The sequence below is a fragment of the Equus caballus genome, chromosome 6, assembly GCF_041296265.1.
Source record: "Equus caballus isolate H_3958 breed thoroughbred chromosome 6, TB-T2T, whole genome shotgun sequence".
Classification (NCBI taxonomy): domain Eukaryota; kingdom Metazoa; phylum Chordata; class Mammalia; order Perissodactyla; family Equidae; genus Equus; species Equus caballus.
This window is the reverse complement of record NC_091689.1, coordinates 55552290-55571927: the sequence shown is the minus strand read 5'-3', so window position 1 is coordinate 55571927 and position 19638 is coordinate 55552290. Positions and strand designations below refer to the sequence as shown.

At 38.5% G+C, this 19638-nt stretch overlaps 1 long non-coding RNA gene across 1 annotated transcript; it reads right to left on the bottom strand.

Moving 5' to 3' along the window:
* Positions 1-3700: 3700 nt before the first annotated feature.
* Positions 3701-15399, bottom strand: LOC138924660 (uncharacterized). Its single transcript, XR_011439705.1, has 4 exons — positions 15295-15399; positions 14354-14511; positions 7314-10799; positions 3701-4933 (listed from the first exon to the last, which is right to left on the bottom strand). It is a non-coding gene; the product is annotated as an uncharacterized lncRNA (long non-coding RNA).
* Positions 15400-19638: the final 4239 nt, after the last annotated feature.

Genomic DNA, 19638 nt, shown 5'->3' with positions numbered 1-19638 from the left:
TCCGAAAATAATGTTCTTGAGTCTATAGACTGCTACTAGTTGTCCCTTTAAAAAAAAAAAAAAGGAGGATTCCATTTCGAATGAATTTGAAAAACAGCATGTTAATAAAAGAAAAGCAAGTTTCATTATAGCAAGACTATGGTGAGCTGTCATTATGCTAAAGAATGTTGTGACTCAGTAGTTGTCGCCTAGACTCACTCAGTGATGGTGATGCACCTCATGGGACTAGTGTTCTGTGAACTACTTTAGGAAATAATATTTTCATCTTATCTTCAAAGAACCCCTTCTACATCATCAAGGCTTGCCATCGGAAAGGGAGAGTTGTCTGCTCTTCAGGAGGGTTCCTTTGTAGGATATCCTGTCCCTTTAGTGTGGTGCTGCCCAATAAAAATATAGTGTAAGCCATATATGGGAGTTAACAGTTTCTATTTTAAATTTATTAGATTGTTATTAATTGCCCCAATTTAAATTAAAAGGTTTACATTTAAAGTAAAAAAGAAACACACGGAATTTATTTTAATATATTTTATTTAACTCCATGTAGCTAATATATTATCATTGCAACATATAATCAATATAAAATTATTAATTCATGAGATATTTCACAACTTTTTGTACTAAGTCTTTCAAATCCGCTGTGTACTTTACACTGACAGCACACCTCAATTTGGGCCAACCATATTTTAAGAGCTCAATAGCCAAAATGGCTAGTGGCTACTATATTGGATGGTGTAGCTTTAGAATATTTTAAAATCTGTTGAGTTTTAACCCTCCTTGATTTTGAATAAATCTACTCACTAAAAAATTGAAATTAGAATCCTAAAATTTTAAACATGGATGTGTTCTTAGAAATCACATAATGCAATCCTCTTCATTCTACAGCAAAGTAATGACATAGTGCTGGGATTAGAACTCAGGTCCGCTTGATGGCTAGGTTACGTTCTCCTGACCCCTGATATATTATACTGTTTTAAAACGGAAACACTAGGATTTGAATTTATAAACAGAATTGCTGACTTTACCTTAAGAAGGAATCTCTACAGAATTCCCTTTAAAAATTGTCCACCTCCAAAAAATTTAATAAATGAATTTTTTTACTAAAAATTCCATTTGCAAATGCATTGTCCGGATTTCGTCTACTACGTAAAATGATGCCACCTGTTCACTTTTAGTACCAAGCTAAAAACAGGGCATATTTTGTAGATTAAAGAGTAACTCTTGTCTATTACTACATTTTCATTGTATGAAGTGGTTAAGTCAGCAGTACAAACGATAACAAACTCAGCTACCACAGCCAAATTAGTAATATGCTAGTCCTCCTCCATTTCCCTCAGGAGAAGGGGCATCCAGCTTCCATTTATCTGCTCAGCTTTTGTCCCTAAGCCAAATGACATCACTTACAACTTGAATTTTAAAATTCACTTTGCTAGCTTTTAGAGCTGACTTATTCCACCAGACCTTGGGAAAAAATAGAAATATAAAAAACAAGATATTTAATAGGCAAATTGAGATTTAATTATTATACAACCTTTGTCAAACTATTTTTCTATGGAAAATTAAGACATTTCACATCCATATTAACTTTCTGGAAAAAGGGGGTCTCTAGTTTGCTAACTCAGCTTTGTTACTCTAGTCTCTAGTTAATAGTAAATATGATGCCTCCAAGCAAACCAATGTACCAAATGAAAGCTTTTACAGGAGAAAAGCAGTACAATCAAAGGATATGTAAGAACAAAGCATGCCAAGCACTATCCATCCAGGTTTCTCAGGGACAACGACAAAACAAACAAACAAGTTATGCTGCTGTGGTTGTCTTCCCAGTTGAAATTATTAATAGTGAATCAACATCCTGTCTCCAGCTACCAACTTGGCCAGAAACAATCCATTAAAATCTCGAGTCAGAGTGAAGAACAGAAATTATGCTGGACAGATATATGATGCTGATAAATGAACTGATCATGACCATAAAACATCATGAGCAATTAAAGCATATTGGAACCCTTCTCACCAACTGTAATTACTGGGCACTGGCCAACAAACCATATTGCTACATCTGAATTCTGCTTAAACTGAAACTAAGCTACACTCTGGACTGCCAACCCACCAAATGTTACTTCCATATTGCAACTCATGTCCTTTCTAAAGAGACAAGGCTAAATCATGGAGGAAAAAAATCTGAACCCAAAAGAAAGTAGTGCTTTCTCTTGGTACCATCTTGGTCAAAACCTGTTGGGAGCACACTAATAGTGAAGCATCAGATCCCATCTCTACACAGCTTGAGGGGGACTGTAGGAATCCTGGGCTATCCCGACACAGCTGAGCACTCTATTCCCCATGACAATGTTTCTCAAAATATGGCCCAAGGAACACTCTTAATAGAGTCATCTGGGAAGCCTGTTTAAAATTTAAATCTTAGACCCACTCCAGACCTACCAAACCAGAATATATGGGAGCAGAGCCCAGAAATTTGCATTTTAACCAACTCCCTAAGTGATGATTGTATACATCAATGTACACAATGTACAATGACCAGCTTTTCTGTAGGGCCAATGAGGCAGAACGAGAATCTTACATTACATATATCAAGTATCTATTTTCTAAAGAATCTATGAATTTTTTGGAGTGGTGGAGTATCTTTAAATTATTACCTTTTTCTGTTGCCCTACAAAAGGATGTGCCATATCTTCACATGACTGTGCAAGAGCCAGAGTTCTTCAATGATTTTAGAGTTGTAAGAGCTTTGTCAAAAGCACCTGGGTAATTTGTATAGCTTCCGGAGACGGAATAAAACTGAGTTTCCAATGAAGCATCTCATCTGCAACTTTATAATGATACTTGTTTAACTAAAATGGTATAAAGAATTCAGGCCACCGTCATACACCTGAATACTACAGTCTCTGTAATCATCTTGTTTGTATCCAGAGTAGATATTGTCTTAAAATAGCCTTGGCATCATTTTATCAGGTTCCTTTCATGGGCAGTCCTCACTTAAACTGAGCAGGAATTCATCTAAGGCATGGAGAAAAGGAGATAGATACATTAATTTCAGATGCCTCCAAGACAGCATCCCAGAAGGTCAGTTTCTCCCACCATCCTGTAGATAGCTAAACTGCTAAATAACCTTAGTGACATCAGAACAAGAATAGGGGCTTCTGCAATTTACCCTGCAGTGAGGAAAAAGCAGTGCACTCCAGAACTTGTGAGGAGGTGCCGAGGCTGAATTTTACCTAGAGAGGTTGGTGATTTGTGCTATAGCCTAAAGTTATCTAGGGAAGAGTGAAAATTGTTCAACCTGGGTGTTGGGAAAGACATGGGGAAATAATTACAAAATTTATCTGGGAGGCCAGCCTGGTGGCATAGTGGTTAAGTTCTCATCCTCTTCTTCAGCAGCCCAGGGTTCACAGGTTCAGATCCCGGGTGTGGACCTACACACCACTCATCAACCCATGCTGTGGTGGCATCCCACATACAAAATAGAGGAAGATTGCCATAGATGTTAGCTCAGGGCCAATCTTCCTCAGCAAAAAGAAAGAAAGAAAGTTCTCTGAAGCTTTTTCCATCTCAAGCATTCAGATTATGATGCATCATTGGAAGGAGTTTGGATCTAGGCACCGATGACTCAAAGTCATAAAATCTAGAAGTCTCGACCATTTGGAAGGAGGCTTAGACTTAATACTTTTAGTATGCAATAAAGCAAGGCAAATTTACAACCACTTTATTGGAAGTACAGAGGAGCAATAAACCTAAAAATTTCTAGCAAGCAAAGAATAGGATATAGAAATTAATTAAAATATCCATTACGCTAAAGCTTAGTTTAAAAATCAATAGCATTATGTTTATTCAATGTTAAATTTGATTTTTTACGAACTTAATACTTATAAGTGTATTTGACCATCTAGTCTTGTTTTCATCACACAAACAAGGTCCCTGAACTTTTTCAGGGCAAGTTTGTCTATCATGAGGACTTTCAGAAACTTGAGCCTAATGGCTCAAGACGGAGTACAATATATTTTATTTTCTCTCTTCATCAGAGAGTCCTCCAAATAAATACTGCCTCTTTAATAAACTCCTCTCTGTGGCACATAAGGAATACACGACCTGTATTAGTCAGTACATTTTTAGTCATAGCTCACAGAAACTATGCAGTCTGGCTTAAGCATGAATGTAAAGGTCAGGGATAAGGGCTTCCGGCACGAATGGATTCAGGGAATTAAGCACGATTCTGTCCCTCCCTTCTCTGTCCACAAAACAGAAAACAACAACAACAAAAACCAGGTACTTGTCAGCCCAGGGGAAAAGGAGAATTTGGGGTATTATTTTCTGCTGGAAAAAGAAACCCACAAACCTTGATTGTCCTGATGTGGGTATTAGATTCATCCTTAAACGATTCACAGTATTCAATAGGCTGGTGCTGCCAACCTCTCTGGCTGGTGTCAAGATTGCCTCCACCTAGCTAGCTGGTTTCTCTATCAGAAACAGTGGTTCTAGTTCTAGGAGAATGGGGATGCAGCACTGGGTGTTTTTTGCTCCTAAACCAGTGAAGTGAACAAAATAAAGCTCCATGTGAAACAACCAGTGTGCTGGTAGATGTGCTTCTCTTTGCTGCTGTCACCCAGGGGTAAAGGAGCATCATTTCTGGCTAAAGAACATAGCCTGGCCTGGTGTTTTCCACTCTTTACAGCTGTTACCAGGTAAGGACTCTCGGCTCTCCATTCTTTGTGGATGGGTTGTGACACACTGGTATTTATCCCTATTAGATTTGATGTGGTTTTGTGTCACTCAGCAGCCAAGCTTCAGCTCCCTATAAAAGCACTTCAGAAATTCTTCCCAAGGTCTTTCCCATAATCCCTCTGTTCTAACCCAAAGAAACTGCCTTGAGGGTCCATTCCTGGTTGTTCCAGTCCATATATCCTCTTCTATTCCTATTTTGTCCCTAAAAAAAATAAGATCTTTTTCAGGTTCTCTGTGTGAATTTTATTTGTCCCATGCCTCAACATTAGCTCTTCCCTTTTTATGGTTTTTGAATCAGAACCTCTGGATACTCTGTGTAGCTATCTGGATTCTCTCTATTAGCAAGTAATACAAATAACAGCTTCCCCCATCCCATCTTAAAATCACTTTTTACTTATAATTCATAACTCTCTGCACACCCAGACTAGCTGTAAATTCCTCTTTCTCCCATTCGGAGGCGTCTTATCTCTGTAGAATACTGTATTCGGGGATTCACAATGTTGTTTGTCATATAAAACATGCTCACAGACTTCTGCTTCATTTTTGTTTTTGTATATAGAGAACTCTGGGTTCACATATTAACATAGGACCCCTGTGGAAAATCATTTCTACATCCACAGTCATCTTTCTAGATGAAGGTTATTTTTCCACAGTTATTTTCACAAAATAGCCTGCCTGTGATTATGCTGTTACCTGTGCCTGGAACACTTTTTCTGTATCTGCCCCTTTATACTTTCAAGTGCTTACACACCAGACTCCATTTCCAGAAAACTATTTTGAGGAAATAAAAAAATGCAGCAAAGACTTAATCCCAAAGGTATTAAGGTAATAGCACCGTTAAATCTCATAACAACAACAAAAAACAAAAGAGCAAACAAAAACAAAAAAAGGAAGCCACATATCCAATAATTAGGGATTTGTTTAAAATTATAGTATAGGCAAATAAATTTTATATAGACATTGCAATATTATGGACAAAATCTTTCAAAACATGGGAAAGTGCTTATGGCGTTTTTTAAAAGAGACAAATTATACAGACAAATCTCAACCAAGTGAAACTATGCATAAAAAGAAAAAATGACTAATAAAATACTAGTGTGGTTGTCTTTTACTGGATTATGCAGGACTAGTTTTGGTGTTTCCCAGATAACCTGCACATGCATAACTTTTTGGATAAGACAAATAAGCCATAGGCAGTATTAAAAATAAATGTCATGTAATCTTAAAGATTCAGCTTAAATAACACTTTTTCAATGAACATTTCACTGAGCTGTCTCCTTTTCCTTCTTTGTATTCACAAATTACTCAGCTTATAATGACCACTTTTTAATTTGCATTGTGGTGATTTATGTTTTGTCAGCTTTGTGAGCCAGATCATTATTCATTTAATTGTAGGAGTCATGCCTTGTTTTGATTGTGGTTTCCATAGCCCTGAGAACACGGTACTCTTGGCACTCATTTGCAGTATGTTGCCTTAAATTGAAAGCGTAATAATTGTAGTTCTCCCAATTTTTAGTTCCTATAACATTTACCTTCTATATTAATGAGCTTCTGAGGATGCAGCTTCCAAAAAATCAAACTACCATCTGATTCATAAATAAGAGACAACAGACGTCAGCTACTTTGACACAAGATCAGTCTTTGGATGAAAATTGCCAGTTTCCAGAAAAGAGTGAAAAAAAGGGACAACATACCAGATCTAGAATTATAGCCCAGTGATAAAGCCAAAATTTAAAACTCAGGAACGTATAATCTGCGATCTTTGTCCAAGATGAAAATGTCACATTTTATTTGACATGTCTGTATCCACTCAGTCACAATCAAGGCTTAGTTTTGAGCCCTGATTCTAACCAAACCACAAGCTTAAAAATGTCCTGTTAGTAAAGCCAGTTGTTCGTCTCCATGAGACCCAAAATAAACCAGTTGTTAAGACTTTTTAGAATCTGAGGTTAGCAAATTGATCTGTGGTCTTGCCCTGCCTAAAGGGTGACCTTCAATTGAACTCTGAGTCGTCGAATATGGATACAACCAATTCACATTGCAGGGTTCAGCCTCAGTCACAATTTTGTAATGAGCAGTTTGTCTTACGTCTCCCTCCCTTTCCCAATTCAAATCTAGACTTTCCTTCAGTCTCTCTTTTCCTCTCTCTCTTAGTCTCTCTCAATATTTGCTGTTTCATGACCTGAGCCTACCACAATTTGCTGTATAGCAAATGAATAGGTTCACAACTAAAACCTAATTTCAAAATAATAACTTCTTAATTGTATTTCTTAACATCTTGAAGTGAATATGTAATTCACAATAATACTTTTTCAATGCCATTTCTTCTTTTTATTTCTACTATTGCTCCTCTGGCACATTTCTGCTTAAATCCTCCAAAAAACCCCCACCTCCCCCACTCTATCTCTTTCTCCCATTCACCCATTTCTCCAGAAACCGAAAGGACAAATCTAAAAGTGATAGACATTTCCTTTGCTGGGCAGTAAAAAGAAAGAAACAGATGGAGAAAAGCTGAAACTATCATTGGTGGGGAGGAAAAAGGTAGACACCTGGAGACTGTTAAAAGTTTTTAACTTGCTCACCATGTCTGCCTCCTATAAATGTCTTTGGGTCTTCACATAAAAAAAGAAAAACTCATTTTCACTAATTATTATCAATCTAAATTATTATTCTTTTCCATTTTCTTCGTATCAGCCATTTGGAAACCTGAAGGCAAAATATAGAAACAAAAGTTAATAAATATTGAGTGCTTCATGTCTGCTAGACATTGTGATAAATATATTTCATGCATTATTTTATTTAATCCCAAATCAAACCTACAAGTTAGATATTACCACCATTTAACAGGTGAGGAAATAAAGGTTTATATAAGGTAAAACTTTCCCAATATCATTTAGCTACTAAATAATAGCTTGCCACAGGTTAAACCCCAATATCTTTGACCCTAAAATCCAAATTCTGAAGTACTATTTTATATTGTATTGTAGGGGAGGAAGACATTTCCTCTATCCAAAGTGGGTTTGTCTGGCCAGAGAACGAATTAAATTCACATGAGACAGAATAGCAAGAGAAAATTAAACAAAGCTTTATGAGGACCATGGCCCGGGGCCTTTCCTCCCGAAGGAAGAAAGGGCACCGAAGAAGTTGGGTGCACAGAGTGGTTATATACCCCCAAACAGGGTGTTTCACATGTGATTGAAATGTCCCTCCCACAATAGTCACAGGATTTCCCTGTCGGCACAACGCTTGATGGGCACAGCAGGTAGTGGGTCTGCTATCTCAGTGGGCGTAACAGGAAGCAACTCTTGTCTTGAGCTGGGTGGTCACAGGTGAGCACAGCAATCAGTTCCTAACCTAAGGAAAGATGCTTAATCCTTAAAGAAATACCAACGTTGGGAGAGGGAGTCGATCATGAGAGATTACCACACAAGTACAGTAAACAAAATGCAGATTTAAATCCTTGCCTTCCCCATTGATTAAGAGTTTCTAGAGACAAGTCATCTCTTTTCTTCTTCCTGGTACAGAGAGGCAGGCACGTTTACAGATAGAGATTTCCTTTACAATATAAATGTCTCCTAACAAAGGGCAAGCAAGTTCTACTTTTCAGAGCCTCCTTCCCTGTCCCAGTTTATCAAAAGCAATCAGCCTCAAATAATCCTCATGCCAAAGAGACATATCTTGGGGTGGCCAATTCCAATCCCCATAGTATGAATATATCAGATTAAAGTATAAGATGTATTAGTTCTTGCTTTATTTCTCAAGCACTTACCTCTACATGTTTATTGGAGAAGAGTAACATACCAAGAAAAAAATTCATGTGTCCTTCCAAATTATATCCTCAGTTGATCTTAGAACCAGCTCCATAAACTCCAGTTTTCAGGAATCTTAGAATATGGCATTAATCTCAGGATCAAGTTTAGTATCTAATAGATAAGGACCATGTCCAAATTGCAGAGTTTTTTTTAAGAACAATTGGAGAAGGAGGTATTTTGATTAATTAAAAGATGTGGTAGTCATTGTGGTACATTTCCAAAGTCAGATCAGGAACTTGAACTCAGAAAATAGAGACAGCTATCACTAGAGTAAAAGGGAATCAATGAGGTAGCAGCCAGGTATAAGAGAAAAGAAAGGAAAAAAGAAAAGGTAAGAATTTTACCACAACGTAAGGAGAATTGATAGAATTCTTGTTTATGGCTTTGAGAATCAGTCCGTGTTTCTTATATGTCTGTAGAATAAAGATAAGAGATTTTATTCATTGAAGTATTGTTACTCTCAACTAGAAAATCATATATTAAATTTTTACAACAAACCTCTCAAGATAAGGGCAGTGACAGTAATATCTCCATTTTATTGTTAAAGAATTGGCTCAGAGAAGATGTGTCCAAGGATACCGTGGTAGGCAGAATAATGGCTCCCATTATTGTGAACCTGTGACTATGTCACCTTACTTAGCAAAGGAGATTTGGCAGATGTGATTAAGTAGAGGACCTTGAGATGGGGAAATTATCCTGGATGTCCAATTGAATCCACTCTAATCACATGGATCCTTAAAAGCAGAGAATCTTCTCTGACTAGAGTCAGAGAAATGTGTGACAACAACAGAGGAGGGTCAGAGAGATACTCATTAGACCCACCATTGCTGGCTTTGAGGATGGAGGAAGGGGCCATGAGCCAAGAAATACAGGCATCGTCTGGAAACCAGAAAGGACGAGGAAATATATTCTCCCCTAGATCTTCCAGAAAGGAACAGGGCCCTGCCAACCCCTTGATTTTAGCCCAATTGTAACCGAAAGTTCGGTCCCTGAGGCCGATGCCAATCCAAATAACAAGAACAGAGTCCTCAGTGGAAGAGGAAAGTTTTTTACTATGCCAGGCACAGAGAGCAAAGCAAGGGCTCATGCCTCAAAAATTGCTAGCTCCCCGATGAGGAATGGGTAGGGATTTTTATTTGGGGTTTTGGGTAGGGGAGGGGGAATATGCAGCTTGTACAGGTTGGTGCTTTTCCACCAGCCTGCGTTTGGCCTTGAGAGGCTGCTTGGTGAGATAGCAGGAGGATGGCAGGCGGTGGGCATCCTTCGCCGTTGTCTCGTTTTCCTGTTTGAGGCGGGTTCGAGCGCCAGGAGTCGGAGGAGTTGAGGTCTGGGAAGCCTCCACTCCTTGATATTCTTGAGACAGCGGCTTTCCTGGCAAACTTCAAGGACACATGATTAGCTAAACTTTAGTGCGCCTCCAACTCCAGGCCACCTGGGCTTTTAACAATTTGCAACTCCCATTTAGTTGTAAAGTTCAAGGAGTCCAAGTTTAAAGAAACAGGTATTTACATATGAGTGGAGCTAGAGAGGCAGGAAAGGGGGTGGTGGGTTTTAGTTTTAACCCCATATACGCTGGGTTCAATGTGGGGGAAATGATATCAGGGCTGATGTTAAGAGCCTGTAACACAATGAGACCCATGTTAGACTTCTGACCTCCAAAACTGTAAGATAATAAAGTGTTGTTTAAGCCACCAAGTTCGTGGCCATTTGTTATAACAGCGATAGAAAATTAATACAGGTGTACAGTTAATAAGTGGCAGAGGCAGGACTAGACTCCTATTTTAAGTAATATTCGAGTACTACTTTCTGTCAGTCACTATATTAATCAGTTCAAATATTACCATAATTAGTCTATAAAATAATCTATGAGATAGATATTATCCCTATTTTTCACATAAGAAAAGTAAGACTTGACACAGTTAAATTACTCATCTAAGTTCATATAGCTACCAGTCAAAGAGCTGCCTTTGCCATTGACAGATCCTGCATATTTCCAGCATCCCATGCTGCTTTGCAGCTCAGGCCTCCTGACTTCCAATAGAAGCTGCCTTCAAGACTCAGCCTGTTATTAGCAAAATTATGAAGTTTGTTTCAAACACTCCCAGGTATGCAGTACCTTTAAGCAGCCTGGAGATCCTCTGAAGTAGGACTTCGAAGCCATGCATGCTGTCATCAGCCAAATTGTGTCCTCTCAAATTCATATGTTATAGTCTAAACCCCAGCACGTCAGAATATGACTGTGTTTGGAAGCAGGGCCTTTAAAGAGTAATAAAGGTAAAAAGAGGTTATTAGGGTGGGCCCTAATCCAAGATGGCTGGTGTCCTTATATGAAGAGGACATTAGGACACAGAAAACACAGACAGAAGGATGACCATGTGAAGACATGGCAAGAAGACTGCCATCGGCAAGCCAAGGAGAGAGACCTCAGAAGCAGCTGAGCTGAAGACATCTTGATCTCAGACTTCCAGCCTCCAGAACTCTGGGAAAATAAATTTCTGTGGTCTAAGCCCCAGTCTGTGGTACTTTGTTACAGCCGCCCTGACAAACTGGTACACATAACCTCCCAGGAACAAGGCCGCATCCCCCTCCTTCAGAGACGGATTTAATTGGTCTGGGTGGGGCTCTTGTATGAAGTTTTTGTATGTTTGTTTGAATTTAGATGAATTCTGTTTGTGGAGAATGCAGAACTGGTCCTTTATAGACGAATAAGATTTTAACAGATGGAGAAGAATCATCTCCAGTAATTCACATGTATTCACAAAATGCTCATTTGAATATTACGCAGAGTAACCTTGGCTTTTGAAATAGTTGGAAACTCACTTTACCTAGTTTCCATGCAAATATTTCTACTGAGAATGTTTGTGGATCTGAGCTATGGAAGGTACTTACGTAGAGGAAAGTTTGCTGGCTTAAATGTTGAGAGCCCAGTTTGGGATCTGACTTTGCTCCCAGCTGGGTGAGCTTGAGTCTGCCTAACTTTTCTTGCTCTCCGTTTCCTCCAGTCTTACACCCTCCCCTTTCCCTGAGAGTTCAGACAAAAAGGGCTTTAGTGGTAGACTTCTATGGTGGTCCTAAAATCATTGAACACAACCTCAAAGTTTCCTGTCTTGAATTTCACATGAGAAAAGCTTGCTTCCTTCAATGAAGAAACAAAATTTTTCTAGTTCTCCTTCTAGCCTAAAATTCTGCAGTTGGAATCCCTTTGCTCAGTGAATATCTCCAGAATGCTTCAAGAAAAATCATTATTTTAGTAGCTTTCTATGACAATTGTGTGTGTAAAAAGTTCTACTTGCTGCTCTGACCTGGATAAATGGAAAAAGAAAAATTACTACGTCTAGGAAGAGAGGATAAGGAAACCAGAGGCCGCCACTCAGCTGATGCCAAGTTCTTTGGCTGGTCAAGGTTAGCTACCTTCATCCTGCCAGGAACATGGAGGGCAAAGATTCTAGTATTTCCATGCTTCTCTCTGTTTTAATATATTCCTGAGGGAAAAGGGGGGTCTTAAAATCCCCAGCATGCACTTACTTGTTCTCCAATTGAATATTTAGCCTTAAGAAAGACAATTATAAAATTGGTAGCTATTTAGATTTTTTGAAATGGTGTTATTTAATGCCAGTTGTATCAATCATAATTTCTTCTAATGTTCTCAGAGCATTAGTTACTTCAATTTCTTCTCTCTCTGTCTCTCTGCCCAGAATTTCCAGAGAACAGCTTTATGCCATGAAGAGCAAAATGGCCCCTAAGTCTGAATAATAGGCTCATAAATAAAAAGGAGGTTCTTTATTGTGCCATTTGTTTAATTTCACAGCAAATTTGGCAGTGTTCTGTTCAGGCACCGGGCATGATAGCTGCTAAAGGGTTGACATCTGGCACATGAGCACTGAGCACAGGGATTTCGCCCATCGTTTAAAGGCCCAAATAGCAGGAAAATGCTAGTTGCCACCTCTTAAATACCTTTAAAACTTAACAAGATATACGTTCTGCAACCTAATCACACAGCCTATTTGTTGTGAATCTCCACTTGTATAATTATCTTGTGCTTGTTTACTGAACTTTAAATTATTTCCTTATATATTCTAAGTACTAAAAACACAGTTGGTGCTAAATATTTCATATACTTGAAACCAGGAAAGAATTTGCCAGAACGTTACCGCACAAAGGGCATGATCTGCTCGCCTGGAGACAAAAGCCAACCGTCAAGAGGCAGGATGATGGCAGAGAAAGGGCATTTTATTACAGCTTGCTAGCAAGAGGGAAGATGGCCAACTAATGTCCAAAAGAATCATCTTGAGGGGGGCACAGAATCTTGAAGCAGTTATATAGGCCAGTGGGTTATAGGGGAGGGGTTAGGAATGTTGACCCTCTGGTGTTACAGACTGGGAGTTGCCACACCAGATCTTTCAGTTTCATTGATGATGCCTATCAGCATAGACTGTGTTTGGAGGGTCATCACATTCCTAAAGAACTCAAAAGAACAAAGTTATAGTCTTATCGCAGCTGGAAGGTATATGCACTAGCAAGGGTCATAAAATCTACAGAGCGGGTGGGTCTCCTGAGGGGTGCAAATCCAGCTGGGTTAGTTAGTCAGAGGTCATTCAAAGTTACGACATAGTCTCTTTCCTACAATATGGCTTCCCTTATGTCAACCTTGTGTTGAGCTGGTTTCAAGAATATAATTTTTATGACAAACTTACAAAGTTTATTGATACTGTGAGGTAGTATCTATGACTTAAATAGATAATGAACCAAATTAGATAATATCAACATAAATAGATAATGAACAGCAGAGGGATGACCCCTTTCACAAGGAAACTTTCTGTTCTTCCATACATAATGGACCCCCTCATCTGTAAATATCAACCATAACAATTCCTTCCCTTTTCCTGAATAATTCAAAAATATTTGCTGGAATTTATTTGCACTATAGACAGCAATAATAATAATTCAAAATGTATTTAGTTTGGGGCCAGCCAGGTGGCATAGCAGTAAAGTTCTCATGCTCTACTTCGACCACCCAGGTTCTCCAGTTCGGATCTTGGGTGCGGACATGGCACTGCTTATCAAGCCATGCTGTGGCAGGTGTCCCACATATAAAGTAGAGGAAGATGGGCACGGATGTTGGCTCAGGGTCAGTCTTCCTCAGCAAAAACGAGGAGGATTGGCATCAGATGTTAGCTCAGGGCTAATTTTCCTCGAAAAAAAGAAATGTATTTAGTATGATGTCAAGTCATTTTTGTTCAGATATATAAACAATCAGTTATAAATTTTCAGTCATCACTGAAGAAAGGACTGGTGTCACCTAGATGCCATGTCTCATGTTTCACAGCCATTATACCTTCAGTGTGTCTAGTGGGAACCCTCTTTAAATCAGAGGCTAATTATTTGCTGAAGTAAATTCTTGTTGTGTCTCAATGTTTCAGAAACTATAAGCTTACAAGGAATTGGAAAATGTTTACAACTTACTTCTTTAATAAACATACAAAAAAGTAGTTTTTTTGTGTATGATTTATACTTGCTAATAAATATAGTGACCATGTTAAGCATCCAAAATGAGGCATTGTGGAGCAAAAGAGAGCATTATTAATAAGTTTGTCAAGAAAATAGGCATAAAACAAGACTGTCCCAGACAAAATGGCACCTAGGGTCATCCAACTCATAAACACACTTCTGCCATAATACCAAGGAAAAGTACCAAGTACATTATTGCTCTAAGAGTACCATGATTTTTATTAAAATTTTGCAGTCTGTTGTCTGCATCATTTTCTCATGCCTGCCAGAGTCCAAACGCCAGTTCAATGCTTAGAACTTACAAGGGTGCAGAGCAGAAAACTCAAAATCAGAGCTGTCCAACAGCAAATGCGACTCCCTGGTACTGCTTGAGTCCCTTCTGCAAGGCATGCAGTAGTTCATAGACGAAGGGCGCCAAACCCAGAACCCAGCCTCTTTCAAAGCTCCATCTATCCCACACCTAACAACAGAGTAAGAAACATAATCAATTGTTTTGTCTAGACAGTATCAATCAGCATCAGCCATTAAAAAATGAACAAGTATGGAAACTAATGGTGAGAAAATGAACAAGTGCTCACAATTAACTAAATTGCATACATATCACCATATAGAGAAGCTCAAAATTAATATTTGGCCTTGATTTCAGCTTCAAATTATGAGACTGTTATAAATCCACAAGATTAACCCTTGCATATACAGAGTCCCCACATTCTGATTCTAGAAAATTTGAATCTTTTGGAGAAGGAATAGAATAAAAATATCTTTATCCCACATGGCTGAATTTAAAACATGAATCTTGTTTTGTAACAGAAAAAAGATACTGAGTTGGAAATGCCTTTGCTTCGAGGCTTTGGGCTAGGAAGAAGTTATTTCATTCATTTTGGATGACCGTTCTATCCAAATTAATGTGCGCAGGCCCCAAGAGCTAAGGTCCTCCTGGGGCACAGACAAAGAAGGCAGACAGACAAAGCAACTGCTCCATTCTCCTATGCAGCCTGCCCTCGTGTGATGTGGAAGGAGAGAGACTAAGCCCCATCTAAATCAGACACATTCAATATCTTTGTACTAGAGAAGGCAAAAAAGATTGATCAAGGTCGATTTCTAGTTTTAGTTATACTCAGTATTAGCGTGTTCCTTTCCAGGGTCTCGCTGATGATAGAATCTTGTAACAAAAGCCTCTAGAGAAAAACCGTAACTGAATCACTAGAGCTTAGTCAGTGTTCTTCATAAAAGGGTTACATACTTTCAATTCTGCAGTCAGAGTTTTCATTTTCGAAAAACTGGACAGAGCTCTCAGAATATGAAAGTTGCCATGTACCCTTTCAGAAGAAGCAGCTTAAGTACAAATAGATTTCATGGTTTACCTAAGGTCACCCTCAGTGGGTGACAGAGTTAAGGATGCACAATATGGGTACCTTCTGCTTGTTATGCAACAGGGCACTGAAGGATACCTTAGGCGTTTCAAGAACAAAGTGTCCCTGCAATATTGTCTGTGAAGATCACTTAATGTATCGCCTTGATCAGTGGTTCGCAAAGTGTGGTCTCTAGATCAGCAGCATCAGCATCTCCTGAGAACTTGTTAGAAATGCAAAAGTCGTGGGCCCCACCACGGCTCTACTGAAGCAGAAACTGTGTGGAGCTCCCAACATCTGCTTCAACAAACACTCCAGCGCATTCTGAAGCAGGCTAAAATCTAAACACCACTGATCTAGTCATTTCCCAGAATCTATATGATTAGCATTTAGAAGATTTAGAAGATTCCCTCCTTGCCCCCAATTTTTAAACAAGTACTCTGAAAACAGGATAATTTGATCGTTTTTTGGCTCTAAAGGTGAGGAAATAGCTTAAATTCATTAATTTGTTCATTTCATTAATTCAAACTGATCAACTGTAAACTTTACTCTAAGTCACTTGTCTGTGTTTTAGAGATGGGAGAAGAAGAAACAAAAAAGTATAAGGTATGATTCTATCCTTAAGGAGCTCAAATATACCAAGAAAATAAGAAAGTACACTTAACAATACTTTTAAAGTGGTATATAGTAAATGCTATTATCGTCTAGCAATTAACTTGAGACCTCCCCTGCCATCAGATCCAGGTAAAATATTTTAGAATTCCCATAGTCTGTGGAAGTCTACAGCTCTTCCCAAGATTCCTGCAAATTGTTCTGTGGCCACATCTGTCTCCTGATACCTGATCTCTCTGGCCCTTGATCTTTCAATCTACATGAGAAACACAGTCTTCTTTAGATTTTGAAGATTAAAGTAAAACAAAATACAGAACACTTGCCCAAATTATTCATGAATGCAGTCAGTTCCAACTGGAGATTTTAGGGCTATGAGAAAGGCTTCTATACCAAAGCAGAGCAAATGGATTCCAGTCATAGAAAGGATTTTCCTGTTACCTAAACAGTCTTTACAGTTTTCCTCTGACTTAATCCCTCCCAGCACCCCACCCTCCAATCTCCTGACTCCTCTCACCCCATTCACCACTTCTTTTTTTTTTTTTTTTTTAAAGATTTTGTTTTTTCCTTTTTCTCCCCAAAGCCCCCGGGTACATAGTTGTGTATTCTTCGTTGTGGGTTGTTCTAATTGTGGCATGTGGGACGCTGCCTCAGCATGGTCTGATGAGCAGTGCCATGTCCGCGCCCAGGATTCGAACCAACGAAACACTGGGTCGCCTGCAGCGGAGCGCGCGAACTTAACCACTCGGCCACGGGGCCAGCCCCCATTCACCACTTCTTTTGCAGATCAAAAGGTCCCCTTTGTTGCTCACCTTTCTTCTTGCTGCCAGGAGTTCCAATTCCTAACCCTGAGCAAGGTTTTCATTTTTCTGTAAACAAATAAATCTTCTCTAAGAGATATATTTGTGCTAGATGTTTATAATAAAATATTCACCTCTTATAACCATAAAAGGGCACACTCAAAATCTAGTTGATGACTAACAGAACAATTGTACTTGAGATATTAATAGGACTTTCAATTGGACATGATTGATAAACATTTACTCAAGAAAATCTTCATCAGCCATGTCCAGAGCACTGTGAAGTCTATGCAGATGAATAAGACTCTATCTTTGCTTTTATGGAGCTTATGAACTAGTATGCACTTGTTGGGGAAGGATTTGGGAGGAAGAGAGAGGTTCCTGCAGACGTTGGGTAAATTGCTCTCAATTGTTTACAAAATAACAGCAGAAATGCTCAGCCCAACAGTATTTCAAGAATTCCATGGGTTCAAAGAAGTTAATATTTGAGGCATAACCCAGAGAGAAAGTTTTGAACTACAACTCCAGACTAAAGAAGTCATTTGCTTAGTGGTGATGCGTGAAACCATGGGAGTCAATTAGAGTGAGTAGAGAGAAGACAAAAAGAATATGTTCTGAGAAGAGAAACTGTAAATATCTGCAGGGTATTTGAAGTAGAGGAGTCAGTGTAATATTATTAGAACTATAAATACAAAATAATACAAGGAGGAAAATATTAAGAATAGCATGGCTGTTACTAGTGACAGGTGCTGCCGAGGTTAAGGACGTTGAAAGTCAAGATAAACCTATTATCTCAAATGAACTGAAAATCACTTTTTACAGAAGATACCACAGAGCAGAGGTCAAAAATCATACTGGCAGGGCTAATGTGTTGGAAATAAAAACTCAAACACAGTAAGTTTAAAATATTCTGCCCACTCCCCACTTCAACATTCTTGGGAGAGAAGGTGATCATTTGATGGAGTAGTATCATAAAGATAATGAATTTCACTTGAAAAGGACTTTTTTGATAAATAATTTTGAAAGAATTTATATTATCAAAAGTTAAGAGGGATTAGCTGATATAGGTCTTGTCATAAATAGTTCAGCTAGACAAAACACATAAACAACTTTTTGTAGGCACTGAACAGCAACTGGAGCATATCTCCAATCCTTGAAAGAAGAAGAAAAGACAAGGTGAGCCCCATATTCTTCCTGGCTCTCACTGAGGGCATCTTCCAAACCTCAATGCATAGAAAGAGAATCCAAGCAAAGAGCAATGGTTCTTGCTGGCAATTAGATATGAGTCAGTGTTTGGGGTTCCCAAGGCAGATGGCATTTGAGAGGAGAGTCCTGTAAATGAGAACAACAGAGTAGGAACTCCAAAAATTTGTGTTAAAAATTCCTATCAGGTGCTTGGCTGATCCCTAAGCTGTACAAGCACAGGGCAAAATTCTGAAAGGCCCTGTAGAGAACACCACACAGTTCTGGTGAGATAGAAATTGGAGTTTAGGCTAAGCCAGAGTGCAAAGACCTTGGTCTACTCTTTGGGTTCCAAGCTCAAAAATGTGACATCCTAGAAGTAGGGGTAAAACTATAGCCCTGCTGTAACAAAGTCTAACGTCAAGTTCCCACATGATCAAAGTGATCTACCAATAATTTAACTGACAGTCAGAACAAAACTCAGCACTCTAGTGGAAAACAATATAATGTCAAGGCTGACAATATATCATCCAAAATGTGATTAAGCAGGAAAAGGTGATATAAGAGATTAAGTAATTAACAAGATCCAGAGAATATTTACACGTAGGAGTTAATATGCAACACAATAAATGTAGTAAAGAAAATAGGAACAAAAAGGAGGAAAAGGTGGACAAATTGGATGAAAAAATGGAGTATTTAAATGCAGAATTAGAATCTTAAAAAAAATCAAATGTGCATTCTAGAACTGCAACTTGTAATATCTGAAATGAAGAACTCATTGGATAGCTTTAACAGTAGACCAGTACAGAAGATAGGATTAGTGAACGCAAAGGCAGTTTGGTAAGAAGTGTCAAAACTGAACCACAGAAAGAAAAAGAATGGGCAGGATAGAACATGCAGGACATTCTCTAAAAGTCTAGCACCTTTAATTGGAGATCCAAAAGGAGATATGAAAGAATGAGACAGAAGGAATCTTTGAGAAATATTGGCAGAGAATTTTTCAAATCTGATTAGTGATATCAACCTACAAATCTGAGCTCATAGAACTCTAATACAGAACAAATACAAACAAAATCACACCTATAAACACTTTGTAATCAATTGCTGAAAACCAAAGACAAATAGAAAACCTTGAAAGCAACCAGCAAGAGAGGCTCAGTACTTTCAAAGGAGCTATGAAAAGACTGACTTTCCCCACCTTCTCTTATTTCCTTCCTGCCTCCTCACGTGCTGGACAGACCAGCAATCCCAGCTCCTTCAAGAGCAAATGATTTTCTAGTATTCTTTGTCTTGAAAGGCCTCAAATTTTAAAGATTTTGTTAAAGACAGATAGAAGGATGACAAGAACAAAGAAATATTTCTGGGCTAGAAAGTTTCAGTCCAGATTGTTGCAAACTCCACGAAAGCAAGCCTCATATCTCCCTTGTCCATGCAATTTACATATGGCTTAGGACAGTGTGTGCCACAGAGGAGCCATTCCATCACATTTTGAGTTATGAATAAATAATAAAATATTGAAATCTATGTCTAATATACCATGGACCAAAAAATATGGGAGTAAACTTCACTATAAATTAGGAGTATATAATTAAACATTATTTAACATTATAAACCTTGTTTAAACATTACATAAATAGTATAAAA